Source organism: Mustela nivalis, assembly GCF_964662115.1.
Source record: "Mustela nivalis genome assembly, chromosome: 11".
Classification (NCBI taxonomy): domain Eukaryota; kingdom Metazoa; phylum Chordata; class Mammalia; order Carnivora; family Mustelidae; genus Mustela; species Mustela nivalis.
In genome coordinates this window covers 83,013,985-83,028,143 of record NC_139030.1, presented here as the reverse complement: position 1 = coordinate 83,028,143, position 14,159 = coordinate 83,013,985, and the positions used below count along the sequence as shown (strand labels likewise).

The 14,159-nt window shown below is 41.7% G+C and overlaps 1 long non-coding RNA gene across 1 annotated transcript; it reads right to left on the bottom strand.

Annotated features, from left to right (window-relative positions):
• Positions 1-1,058: 1,058 nt before the first annotated feature.
• LOC309843497 lies at positions 1,059-13,804 on the bottom strand. The gene is made up of 2 exons (XR_014300171.1): positions 13,693-13,804; positions 1,059-2,717 (listed from the first exon to the last, which is right to left on the bottom strand). It is a non-coding gene; the product is annotated as an uncharacterized lncRNA (long non-coding RNA).
• Positions 13,805-14,159: the final 355 nt, after the last annotated feature.

Genomic DNA, 14,159 nt, shown 5'->3' with positions numbered 1-14,159 from the left:
CTTTATCCACAAACACCGAGTTAGTGTCTCTTTCTTAAATGAGTTAAAGCTTTCTTCATTCTATTTGTATTTTATCTTTTAAAGACCATTACATCATTTTGTTCCTTTGATTCTCCAGAGGCTTTTTCAAGTCCATTAGAACTTCAGCAGTTCAAGATGTTTCACACCAATTAAGACTACCTTCTCTAAAACGTTCTGTGCTTTTCCCGCAGACGCATAAGCCATGGGAAGCCTTACTTCCTCTCTGGGATGCTGGCAACAGAAGCCTTGTTGGAGCTGTAAAGCGATCCTATAAAGGGCCTTCCTGCCATAGGAGCTGACAAACTTGTCCCGCAGTGCTTCACAGAAATCACATTTCGGGGCCAATGCATCAGTTGTGGGTCATAAATAGGACAAGGGCTGTATTCAATAAAAGACTGAACCAAAACACTGTTGGGCGATACGAGATTTATGAGAAGTATTTTTAAGAGAGTAATAAAATGTAGCTGTGGTTTGAAACTGTCTCTTGAAATAAGCACATTCATTATATTAGCAACTGAAGTAACATATCAGCAAGAAGCACAACCAAGATATATCCCTAGCAGTACGGAAGTCCTACCATTCGTTGTATGCCCTTGGTATAAAATATAGCATTGCTCTCAATTTTTCATAGCTTTGCACGTTACATGTAAATCAGTGAGTGCCAGCATCTCTATTTATCAGTTGGATCACAAGGGAAGAAGGTGATGGGTTATCACTGAGGAGGGGGTACCCCCATCTTCTCGGCCTCTGACAGGAATCACCGTTGGAACCATGAATAACAACCCCACCTCTGAATGTGTAGAATCTGATTGTTTATTCTAAATATTTATACCTCCAGGGACTATCCAAAACCCAACTTGTATTTAGCTTCCCCCCATCTAAAATTTCTTCCCAGGATATATCAACCCTCGATAAGTTGACTACATCTCCAAAAGGGAAGATTGTCATGAATACAAAGATAGGGATTTTTTCCCTTCCAATAAGGAAAAGAAAAAGAAAAAAAGGGAAATAAACTCTCAAAGTCCCGGAGATGATTCTTTTTTTTTAATATTTTATTCATTTATTTGACAGAGATCACAAGTAGGCAGAGAGGCAGGCAGAGAGAAAGAAGGAAGCAGGCTCCCTGCGGATCAGAGAGCCCGATGCAGGGCTCCATCTCAGGACCCTGAGATCACGACCTGAGCCGAAGGCAGAGGCTTTAACCCACTGAGCCACCCAGGCGCCCCCCAGGAGATGATTCTTAGTGTTTGTTACCAGTCTACTGCTTTAGGACTAATAGCTATCAGTCCCTGCAAGGAAAGGAAGGCTGAGAAAGGAGTGGGTTGGCATCTGTCAAAACCCAGAATGCTTGAATGAATGAATGAAATAAGACCAAGACACAAAAACACTGGGTCTCGGCTCTGGGTTTTTCTGTAGTTGAGTTTAACTGTTGACTTGGAAAGGGATACCTATCTCCACGTGGAATTTGAGAAGTCTTTGACTGTCATGTCTAAGGTCTCCAGCCAGCATGCCAGGTCCCACAACACCAAAGAGTGCAGCTCCCCACTGCTTCAAGCAGTGACCCCAAGATTCTCCAGTATCACTCTCTGGGCTACAAGGAGGACTTTTCTCCAGGAGAGGGAGAGAATGAGGGGGGCCAATCCCAGAATGTATTTTGGTTTTGGTCACAGTGGTTCTTAAAGAACAGTTTCAAGAGCAGTTTTCCCCATAATGAGAAGACAATAAGGAGTCAGCTCAGTCCTTAGAAATGAAATGTTAAAGAAAAAAAATATGCTTTTAGTTCTAATCCATTTGTCTTCCTAAAGGCTCCCAATTTGTTTCATTCTGTTTTCAAAATTATTACCTTTAGGTCTGGAAATTGGAGAACCACTGTCAAAGGTTCATTTAGGTAACTGCTTTCTAAGTATTTGTTTGGACTTAAGCTGGCCACACTCTGTTTCTCAGATTACCTTACAGGGTAGCTGGAATTGCTGCTTTTTTGCCCAGGGAAGAAGTGGCAAATAGTATTAATGGTAAGGGAATATAGAACAGAACCTGAATCTTGAAAGAATTTACTTACTTTCCAACCAAAGGGTTAGGGTGTGGGCAACAGATATTCCGTGTGTGTGTGTCTCTATGTGTGTGTTATATGCCTCATAACAATTATTTTATATTTCAAGAATTCTGTTTCTTTGGAAAATCAACCGTGTGAGAGGTAGACTCACCTTTTCCGCTATTTTTGGACGTGCTTACTCACGAGTGTTTCCTTTCTCTGAGTTTTTTCATCTGACCTCCTCGCCTGATTAGACTACAGGTCAATTAACATAACTCTTGATTTTCTGCAATCTCTAACTTTGTGCTGTATGATGCTATCATGACCTCACCGCAGTCAGCTTCAGCCAGACGACTGGATCTACCAGTTACCTTAGCCTGGGCCAGGGCTGGGGGGTTGGGGGGGGGGCGGTAAACCTGGACTACATTTCAGGAAAAACAGACTGATTTGTTCAGGTGTGAGCAGTGGTTTCTTCACTGCCAAAGCATTCCAGTTCGACAAGATGTTCCAGGAAAATATAATTTTGGAACCAGTCGGTTGAGCTCTAGGTAGGAGAGGCTGTGTAATTACTCTCAGGTGGTCAGAGCTGAAGCAGGGAGAGCAGGGTCTGAGGTTCACAGCAACCAAAGATGGCCAGGAGCAGGTGGGCGGGCTCAAAGCACTCCTGAAAGAGAAGGTACAGACAATACGGGAAGGAACTGAGCCAGGTGTCCTTAGCGACAGAAGTTACTGGAAAGGGCCAGAACCAAGTCACCGGCAGAGGCTGAAGAAGGCACCTACGCCCTTAGGTGGACGGAGGGCATCGCAAGCCTGAATCGATTGGTCTCAGATTCCCCGAGATCTTATCAGAATCCCTCTCTGCTATTCTGCTGTCTGCATTCCTCCCTCTCCCCTGCCATGTCTTATTACTTTATCTCCCATTTGAAAAGGTTTCATTATTTAATGATCTGCAGCATTTCAACAAATGAATCTGGTCCACATTTTTGAGCTGTAAGACGAGCAGGTCCTGGAGCCTCATTCTGCTTCCCATAAACGTGAATAAGGCACAAGGTTCTGGGAGAGAGATACTGTAGAGAAAGAAATAATGCTGAGAGTTCTCTTGGTTTAGATCATTGGTTTTCTCTAAACACTTAGTTAAATTCCAAAAAATCTCACGGTGCTGCTGCTGTTAAAAATCAGTTCCCACAAGATGGGATCGGGAAGGAGACAAACCATAAGAGACTCTTACTGTCACAAAACAAACTGAGGGTGACCGGGGAGAGAGGGGTAGGGAGAGGGGGGTGGGGTTATGGACATTGGGGAGAGTATGTGCTATGGTGAGTGCTGTGAAGTGTGTAAACCTGGCGATTCACAGACCTGTACCCCTGGGGCTAATAATACACTTAAAAAAAAAAAAACCCACATTGAGATGCCATGTTATACACTTAAAAAAAAAAAAAAAAAACCCACATTGAGATGCCACATTACACCAGTTAGAAGGGCCAAAACTAACAAGACAGTAAACAACATGTGTTGGAGAGGATGTGGAGAAAGGGGAACCCTCTTACACTGTTGGTGGGAATGCAAGTTGGTGCAGCCACTTTGCAAAATAGTGTGGAGTTTGCTTAAGAAATTAAGAATAGAACTTCCCTATGACCCTGCAAATACACTACTAGTATTTACTTCAAAGATACTGATGTAGTGAAAAGAAGGGCCATCTGTACCCCAATGTTCATAGCGGTAAAGGCCACGGTCACCAAACTGTGGAAAGAACCAAGATGCCCTTCAGCGGACGAATGGATAAGGAAGATATAATCCATATATACTATGGAGTATTATGCCTCCATCAGAAAGGATGAATAACCAACTTTTGTAGCAACATGGATGGGACTGGAAGAGATTATGCTGAGTGAAATAAGTCAAGCATCATATGGTTTCACTTACCTGTGGAGCATAGGGAATAGCATGGGACATTGGGAGATGGAGAGAAGTGAGATGGGGAAATTGGAGGGGGAGACAAACCCTGAGAAACTGTAGACCCTAAGAAACAAACTGAGGGTTTTGGAGGGAAAGGGTGAGGGGGTTTGGTGTGCCTGGTGGTGGGTATTAAGGAGGGCACGTATTGCAGGGAGCACTGGGTGTGGTGCATAAACAATGAATTTTGGAACACTGAAAAGAAATAAAATAAAATGGAAAAAAAAAAGGTTAAAAAAAAAAGTTAGGCCTCCAATGCTTGATTTTGGCCCAGGTCATGATCTCGGAGTTGTGAGATCAAAGCCTACATCCTGCTCTGTGCACAGCAGGGACTCTGCTTGCTCTTTTCTCCCTTTGGCCCTCTATTAGCACTGGGCTCTCTCTATACAATAATTAAGTCTTTATAGTAAATACTTATATATATGGAAAAAAGCAAAATATGACATATATATGTAATGTTTATCAAATAATGACTTTTTTCTTTACAAAAAAATAGAATAAAATAAATTATCTCAGGAAAGTCTTAAAAAATAATAATACATTATATTTTATTTTAAAAAAATTAAAAATTAAAAAAAAAATCAGTTCCCTCCCAGCTATGTAACTGCAGTGTTTTCTACTGTGAAGAAGGGTCAGGGACTATGGATGGTTGAAGACTCTTAATTCAGTGCTCTGAGTTTTAGAGACAAGAAATATACTCTCATGAGCCTCAGGACAAAACCCACTTTATGGAGGTGTGGGTTTACAAGTTTATGCACAGAGATAACAAGAAAGCAGTTTGGGAGAAAGGCTGATCCTCAGACTGTCAAAGACTTTAAAATCTCTGGTTTGTGGCCAGGATTTCTCCTTCAGTCAAATCCTAAATAAGGTTTCACAGGGATCAGAGTCAGGTCCAAATATTAAATATATCACTAACGACGATCAGTCTGTCTGAGCTGCTGTCTCCATGCACAAACTTGTTTGGCCCTTTGATGCCTATGAAAATCTTTTTAGTTCTAAGAACAGATTAAATTCACAACGGCCTTTCCCAACCCCCACATATCGCCAGACTGGCTCAACTGATTTTTTTTTTCCTCCCCTTCACTATGAGGGCATAGGATAAATAATCATATGTATATTTGAAACACAAAGGGGAAAGTAATAATGCCTGAAGAATTTGAATAGGGCTCAGCCAGAAAATAGAGCACTACTGCTTTAAGAACGTGGTGAGAAAATGTGATCAGCGCCATTCACTATAACACAGCAATTGGTCTAAGTACTAGCACCAAGGAGCATTCTCCTTATTCTCCTCCTCTTTAAGACGGATTCACAGCACTTCTCATTTACCTTGTAGGAGCATTTTGAAGACTAAGAGAGCACAATGGAGCTCTAGAGTGAGAAGGGCTTTCCAGTGCAAGATTTCACTATTGCTACTGTTTTCACACCAAGACCTCAAGACCTCATTGTTGCTATGTTCATATCAAGACTTTTTTTTTTTTTAACACAATGTAAGTTTATCCCACATCTTTCATCCAATGTGTAACTCCCAGAAAAGAAGAAATACATTCATTTAGTCTGCCTTAAAAAAAAAAAAAAAAAAAAAGGAAACGAAAAGAAAGGAAATTCAAAATAGATTGTAAAACAAGGTAAATACGTTCACCAATTCAAACACTAAGAAGATTCAAGGTTAACAAGAGTGCGGTGAGAATGATATGGTCAGACATTATTGGAAATGCTGTAAATTAGCTTCAGTCATTGGAGAAAGTTATACATCCCCTGGTCCCAACAAAATAACCTAACATTATAAAAACTTTTAAATGCAAGATGTTCAACGAGGAAAAATATGTAGTAACAGAAAAAACTGAAGATAATTCTAATATCTTCTAATAGTGTCACTGAGCAAATTTTATTACAAACTAAGAATCCTGGGGGCACCCGGGTGGTTCAGTCAGTTAGGCATCTGACTCTTGATTTGGGCTCAGGTCATGATCTGATGGTAGTGAGATTCAGTCCCGCGCTGGGCTCTGTGTCCCATGGGGAGTCTGCTTGAGATTCTCTCTCTCCCTCTCCCTCTACCCCTCAGCCCCATTCTCTCTCCATCTCCTCAAACAAACAAACAAATAAACCTTAAAATCCTAAGTATGCAATCAACATCATCCTTATTTTCTAGGAAGCCATGGAGAAGATACTTACAGTATAATATGAATCTCAAAAGCAGAACACAATTAAGAGAACCCAAAATGACACATACAGTCTTGTTTTAACCATGCTGAAAGATTAATGTGAATAAAGACAAAACAGAATACGCAAAAATGATCATAATTGCTAGGTTAAGAAAGTGGGATACTTTGCCTTTTTGAAAGTTTAACTCCCCCCCTAAAAAGGGGGGGGCGGGTTTTGAAAATCAGAAATAGGAAAGAAGTCATCGACTCATCAGAAAAAAGCCAAAACCAAAAATGATGCATCTTCGTGGAAGGCCCAGCTGCAAAACACACAGCTAACCTCAAGACTGTTCGTTTACTCAGGTAAAGTCACTGACCAATTCCGGCTGAAGCATCAGGCGCTGGTTTTAGTTACTCAACTTGAAAACCACCTCGAGGTTGTAGGGCAAGGAGAAAGGGGAAGCTCGGGCTTCTGAAGAGAGACTTGAAAAGTTAAATGTGTTTCGTCTGGGGAAAAAAAGATTGAGCAGTGATCTCATTTCAGTGTTTGGATACCTGCCGCACATATCCCAGGCCCAAGGATGTGACCTGTCCTCTTCACTCAGAAGCAACAGAAAGCTGCAGGAGGAAAGGGTTACATTAGAGAGATTTCCCCTCAGAGATAATTACATGTTTATTCCACTTTTAGTCTGAATGACAGGATTACAACCCCCTCCCCATCTGTAATCCAGGGAGAATAATGCTTGCCACATAAGTTTTAATGGATATAACATCTGTACGATACTTTGAGCTCTTCAGATGAAAGATGCCATGTGAATGCAAAGAATTATTGCTATTATTTTCGTCTTCTGCCTTCCCTATTGGTATGAGTTTCCTTGTGACATTTACGGGACCCCTCCAGCCAGCCAGCTGCTCTGTAACATGTCATCCCGGGGATATTTTAAGTCCTTCACGTGGTTCTGATCGTACCCAGAACAAGAGCAGTTGAAATGTTAATTGTTTGTCTTGAAGGAAGTAGAAGTAGTCACAATACCCCTTCAGGGCTTAGGGGTCAAAGTTTCTCCTAACATCCACTTGAAGGCTCCTGTCCAGGCATCATAGCCGTGGCATGTTTGGTGGGTCTTGTCTTTCCATCCATTCCCTTTGAACGACATCATCTGACGGCAGAGCCTTGGACAAATAGCCTCCTTTCCAGATCTCTTTTTTAAGACTTCATTCAGATGAAGTCTATGAAATCCTACCCTGGGTGCCTGGTGTGCTAAGCGTCCACTCATGCCATCCCGTTTTGTTAGAGAACTTTTTCTTCTCCTATGAAGTAGCAGTCCATGCTTACGATAAAAAGAAAAATCGGCAAAAAGCAGGAAAAGTTGGGAGAAGCAAAAATGAGCAAATAAATAACCTAAAAGCCTATACTCGGGAAAACAATCACTGTTGATGTGTTGGTGTACTTCTCAGGGTTTGTTCCCTCCTTGTGCGCAGGTGTGCACACTTGTCTTTTGCCCCACGGGATGTTATTTTATGAGCATTTTCCCGCATCATGAAATCTCTTCACAAACACAACCTGTCAGGATGGTATCATATTCCATCCCAAGGTGGAGCTGTAAGTGTTCATGCTTCTCCTCACCTAGTTTTTATAACGTTTACAATTCAAATGAATTCGTGGATTGTGTGCTTAAGACCTTCCTAGTGGATCTTTCACAACATCTGTGGTCTTCGAAATAACCCAGCGAGATGAAAAGAGCTGCTCGCGTTCTCATTGGTTATGGCGAAGGATAGACCCACAAAGGTGTGGTCTCCGGTCCAAGGTCACGCATCCGGGAAATTGCAGGACAGACTCGAGGCCCATCACTGGACTCCTGAATGCAGGTCTTCCCCAGCTAGCGGCTTGCCTTCAGTGAACATCACCAAATATTGAACTCCCAGATTATTTGATTGGTTTCCACATAGGGTGTCCCTCTCGAAGTGCGCTGGTACAAGGGAAGTCCAAAACTGGCCCTTGAGGAAGAGAAGGTGGATGATTTGTAGAGTTCTTGAAAAAGAGCCAGGGATGTGGGCAGGCTGCTTGAGTAATCTCGAAACTCAATTTGCTGGTGATTCGCCCCCCCACCCACCTCCCATATTCTAGTGCTCCTGACGTCCATGTACTTCTCACTTTCCAGGGAGATCACTCTCAATTTTGTTCATCCTTTTTCCTGCAATAATCTGGCTCTGGTATCCAGAAACATCTTCACCTCCTCTTCTCCCCCCAAATTCTTCCAGCCTTCCTGGTTACAGTATTGTTGGTCTGAAGATAAGAATTATTTTCCTGATTGAAATCTCTGCAACTCCCCCTAGAAAGGGGCACCAACGCAACAAATAATGCAGAACTGATTCTGTGCGTTGGGCACTGTGGGAAGGCTTGGTATCTAGGATCACATTCACCTCTAATAGCTCTCAGCATTGGGTTCTGTTGGTTCACATTTCATTTTATAGATGAAACTAACGAAGCTCAAGAGGACAAATCACTGGAGAAAGCAGGAAGCTGGAGCCCGAACCAAGACAACCTGACCCAGCTCTCAGTCCCCAAGCTTTACTTCTCTGTATCACATTCACTCTTTTTTTTTTTTTTTTTTCATTTGACAGAGAGAGAAGCAACAAACATTGGAGAGCAGCAGAGGGAGCAGCAGAGGGAGTGGGAGAAGCAGGCTCCTTGCTGTTTAGGGAGTCCAATGCGGGGTTTGATCCAATGCGGGGTTTGACCTTGGGGTCATGACCTGAACAGAAGACAGATGCTTAACCGACTGAGCCACCCAGGTGCATAGCATGCTCACTTTTTAAGCAGGGTGTTCCAAATGCACGTTACTTAGCTTCACGTGAGAATTACATAGAATGAGAGCCTTCCCCTCCCCACCCCCTAGCCTGCCAATTTCGAACAAAAACTAAGGCAGGCATGGGTTTCTAACCAAGTGGCTTTACTTACAGAACCATGCGCCTCTCTTCAAGAACCTACATTTCACATCTTTAATAAATTAATTAATTAATTAATTAATTAAATCTTTTAAAAAAATAATAAATAAAATCTTTTAAAAAATTTTTTAAAATCTTAAAAAATTAAAAAATAAAATCTTAAGAAAAAAAAAAGAACCTACATTTCATTAGTCTCCTTAAGCCAACTCTCAATCATAACTCACACAGTGATGTTCTCTCCACCTCATCCCTGCTTCCCAGTTTCTGTCGCCGTAACTATAATATTGACAGATTTCTATTTGCATAGTTTTAGACCAGTTTGGAAATCCCCCCCTAAAGAAGTGTCTGGGATATATCTGAAATGGATAGCTAAAGAATACAAGAAATATGAGATGTATTCAACAATCAAAAATATTCCAAATAGCTATATTTTTACTTCATAAATCAAAGTGCTTTAGTTCCTGGGTTCTGATGTAACAAATGGTATGAAACTTTCGTGGGAGTTTCTATTCTAGTTCAATAAGACTATGTAAATAAAAACAATTGAAAGAATCCAAAGAAAAATAATTGCAAAAAGAAAAGTAATGAAGTCATAAGATAATTATAACCCAATTTGGATTCCATATTTGCAAAGAAAACCAACCTTCACACCTTGTTTCCTTTTCCTTCCCAATGCTGACCTACACTGATTTGCATTTTTAATCCCATGAACCTGGATGATTTGAAGCTACCTTCCAACTACCTTTCTGATTCACACCTCACACTACTCCAATCAGTCCTGAGTGTCAAATATTAACTCATCTCCCACTTCCTAATCTCTTGCCTGCCAATCCATGTATTCTTCTAGTTGTCTATTGAATTACTGCCCCCAAACACAAAATGGATCTTGTCACTGCCCCAGGTTCAAAGCCTCCAATGCTTCCCTCATGTTATAAAGCCTAACAGCCAAATGTCACCTCTATAGGTATCTCAGGCTAATCTGTCTAGACTCTTCTCCCAACAGATTCTTTCTCAAAACCCTGACCCCCCTAGCTCCCCTGACTCCCCTAGCTCCCCATCTACATAAGCCCCACTTCCAAGTCTTACAAAATTTACAAGGAGAAAGAGAACTGAAGGAAGAGGACTACCATTTACAGAATATCTCCCATGCACTAGAGTCGCCAGTGGCCACCAAGGATCTCATTTCATACCATGGGACTTGAGAAGGATGGTCAAAACCATCCCTGTCATGGTGATCCTGAGGCTGTTGGTGAAAAGCAGCTCAGTCCAGTGCCTACCAGTGACAGTGGGAAGGACTGCCCGGGTAGGAGGAAGAGGCCATGTGACTAGCAGGCAGCCAGACGAGAGCCCACACAGGAACTGGTGTACTGGGAGCAGCATGGCACACAACGTGCTCTTTCCCTCCTGGCACGTCCACTCTTTATCACAGCCAGAACTGAAAATCACTGTCCTCATTCTGCCTGCTCCCCATTGCTACTTTCAAACCACTACACAAAACCTTCTCTTTGTGGAGGTTTAACCCATCTTCCTGTTCCATCCTCTCTACCTTTCTCCTGGTGATCCCAGAGAACCTCCCTTTGAGAACAAACAACAAGGGCCAAATTCAGATTTCAGTCTTTTGTCTGCAGCTGACTATCACCATCATGACCTCAGCATCCACAAGGACAATCTAGCTGACATGCTCTGCTCAAAGTTGTTTACTCTTCATGATTCCAACAATCTTTTGGCCACTCCCATGGCTACCCCTAAGACGTCATCTTTGTCTATAATTGCTTCACCCAGCATGCTTGACTTCGAGCATGTCATTCCTTAACCACATGCTCTTGATCTCATGACTCTCAGTAAGTACACCAGCTTCTCAGCCCTCTCTTTCAATGCATTGCTCTGCACATTCATGGAGACATACTTTCCTGTCCAGCTCAGACCCCATGGACTTTCAGTCAATCCTCTCCCCTCTGTAAGCAGGTGCTAATGCATCCAACTTCAGAGAGAAGAAATAGACTTATACGGTTGTTGGACACATACTCCCTCATCTCGTAACCCCTTCCTAAAACTCTGGCTACATAACCAACATTTTCTCTTTCCCAGGTCAAAGGGAAATGTGATCCTACTCTCAAAGAGACTATTTTCTCCACCAGGAAACTCCACTGGTTTTCTTTTCTTTCTCCTTTATGTTCAGTCTTTCGCATTCAGCTGACTTCTCCCTTAAAGACTGTCAGTAGATTCAAGTGCCTTCCATTTTAAAAGTCACTTCTGCTTCCCCCTGGGTATTTTTTTAATCCTCTCTCCTTTTATTCCCAAGTATTTTCCTAGAAGGAATGGTCCAGATGGTAGCCTAGAACCTTCCAACTTTAACTTATGGACCTTTCATTCAAGTGAGGTGATGATTCAGGAGGTCTAGTTAGGCAAGAGTTTGAACTTCTGACAAGTTCACAGATAAGGCCATTGGAAGAGGTCTCTGGACAATCCACTTCTTCATCTCACATTTACTCTTCAATACACTATAATCTGGCTTCTATGCCACTACCTCCACACCCTGGCAAGATCACCAATCACTTCCAATTTGTCAAATCTAATGAATATGTTTCAAACATTATGACCTTTTGGAGACCTACCTGGTTTACTATTTCCTTAGTGAAACTCCTCCCTTGACTTCCATGACACTATACTTGGTACTTATTTTCCTTCCCTGATCACCCATTATTAGGCAGTACAACTGGCTCCTCTTCTTAGTCTGTTTAGGTTGCCATAACTAAATACCATTGACTTTAGGCTTAAACAACAGAAATTTATTTCTCACAGTTCTGGAAGCTGGAACTCCCAGACTAAGGTCCAGTAGGATCAGTTTCTGGTGCAAACTCTCTTCCTCACTTGCAGATGGCTGATTTCTTGCTGTGTCTCCACATAGCCTTCCCTTGGTGCATGCAGATAGAGAGGGATCTCTGTCTTCCTCTTTTTACAAGGTTGGACCCCAACCTTGTGACTTCATTTAACCTTACTTATCTCCTAAAAACCTCATTTCCCAAAACAGTCATACTGGAGGTTAGTGCTTCACCATGTGAAATTGTTTTTAGGGACAATTCAGTCTATGACATCTTCCCTTGTTCTACTTTCAAAAGGTCACATTGTCCAGAGTTCTGTCCTGCACCTTCTCTTTTCATTCCTCATGTCATTTTCGAATAGTCTCATTTACATTCGTGGCTCCAGCTACCATTTTTGTGTAAGTGAGAGTTATATCTTTATTGCAGTTATATCTTTATTGAGCTCCTTCTGGACACTTGCATCTCAATGGCCCACAGGAATATGAGACACATTATAACCTGCTCCTTCTGTTGCTTTTTCATCTCCATAATCCATCAGTCATATCAGACAAGCTGGATCACCATCTCAGCAAGCCTACTTCTCCTGCCCACTCTCATCTCCTCTGCACTCAAGCCATTCAAACTCCTTCATACCACTGTTTTTAGACTCACATTTTGAGTTTGGCTAATTATATTCTCTTAGTGTTTCTCATCTGTTCTCTTACCCTTGTATTTATTGTAAACTCATGGTTAGATGTAGGTTACATCAAGAACTGTGAAAGGTCTGAGATTTTATCCTTCTTGCAAACTAATAGGTCAGTCTGCTCAGTTCCCTGGATGCTGGCAGAAGACACAAAAGTCCTGGGTCAGAGACAGAAGACAGTTATTACAACAATAACAGTAGCCATAATATCAGCATTTGTGCTCCTTCTTGAGCCCCAATTACCACAGAGCAACCCTAAGAAGAATTTTAGAAACTCTTCAGGTGATTCTAATGTGCTATCAGCCTTAAGGACCACTGATTTAGAAGCCTGATTGGATTGAGTAAAATCTAACTGCCCTATTATTTAGTCTTATATTCCCAGTACTTCACAGTGTGCCTGGCACAAACCCAGTTCTCAATGAATAATAATCACTAACATTTATTGAATTTCTATCATATATTCTAACCAACTTACACACTTTTCCCACTTAATTCTCCCAACAATCCTTTGCATTAAGTACTAGTGTTGTCATTCTCCCCTTATATCTGAGGTGATGAGACACAAAGGGGTGAAGTGACTTGTTCAGAGTCAGGGAAGTGGCAAAGCCAGAATTCTAACTCAGGTTCCAGTTGAAAATGCTCTTATTCACTACACTATATGTCTAGGCAGGGCTCTAGAATGAATGAACAAACACATTTGCCAGTTTCCTTGAGCAATGATTGCTTGGTTGTACTAAATTTACCCACAAATAAGAGCTACGATACCTGTGTCTCATCCTTGATGGTTAGACATGGAAAGACCTTACTCTAAGCGTTTTGATTTTTCACAAATAAGGAAGTCAAAGCAAAACAATGACGTGAAACAAAGCGACGTGCCCATGTTACACAACTAATTAATGGCAGAGCTGGAATTAGAACACAAGTAGCAAAGTGCTACGTGCAGATGAGAACTTGGTAAAGACTTTGATGTTGATGAAGTGTTGGAAAACAAATATAGCTTTTCTGTTTCCTTTGGGAAAAAAATATTCCAATTTAACTGAGAAACACATGCTGGAGTTGAGAGAAAGGAAGATGGTTTCAGTACAAATGACTTGCCTGAGTGTATTCTTCACTCTTCCCCTCACAGGAGGCTCTTGAAGGAAAGGTCTTGGGCACCAGTCCTAGAAGATGGTCACACCACTGGCCTCCATTAGTCAATCCCTTTGGTCTGAAAAGGGAAGAAGGAAAGCAAACTCAAGGGGAGCAGAAGTTAGTCACTACCACCCATCGAATGAGTGCTCACAGTGGGAAGCCAGATGCTTCCTGCTTCCATGTATTCAAATATAAAACATGTGTACTTTATATTCACAGACAGTGTTCAAGAGCATCAGAGGGCATAGGCCACTTTTGGAGACAATATTTGAAAAATAAAACCTATGTTGCCTTAGTAATTTGGCTGCCTGCCATTTTTTCTTTTCATCTGCCCCTCCTCCATTTCTTAGAATTACCTGTATTTCTTGGAATAATATGACACAAAATGTACTTTCTCTTTTACTCATTCAGTCATGGGATGAATATTTTTT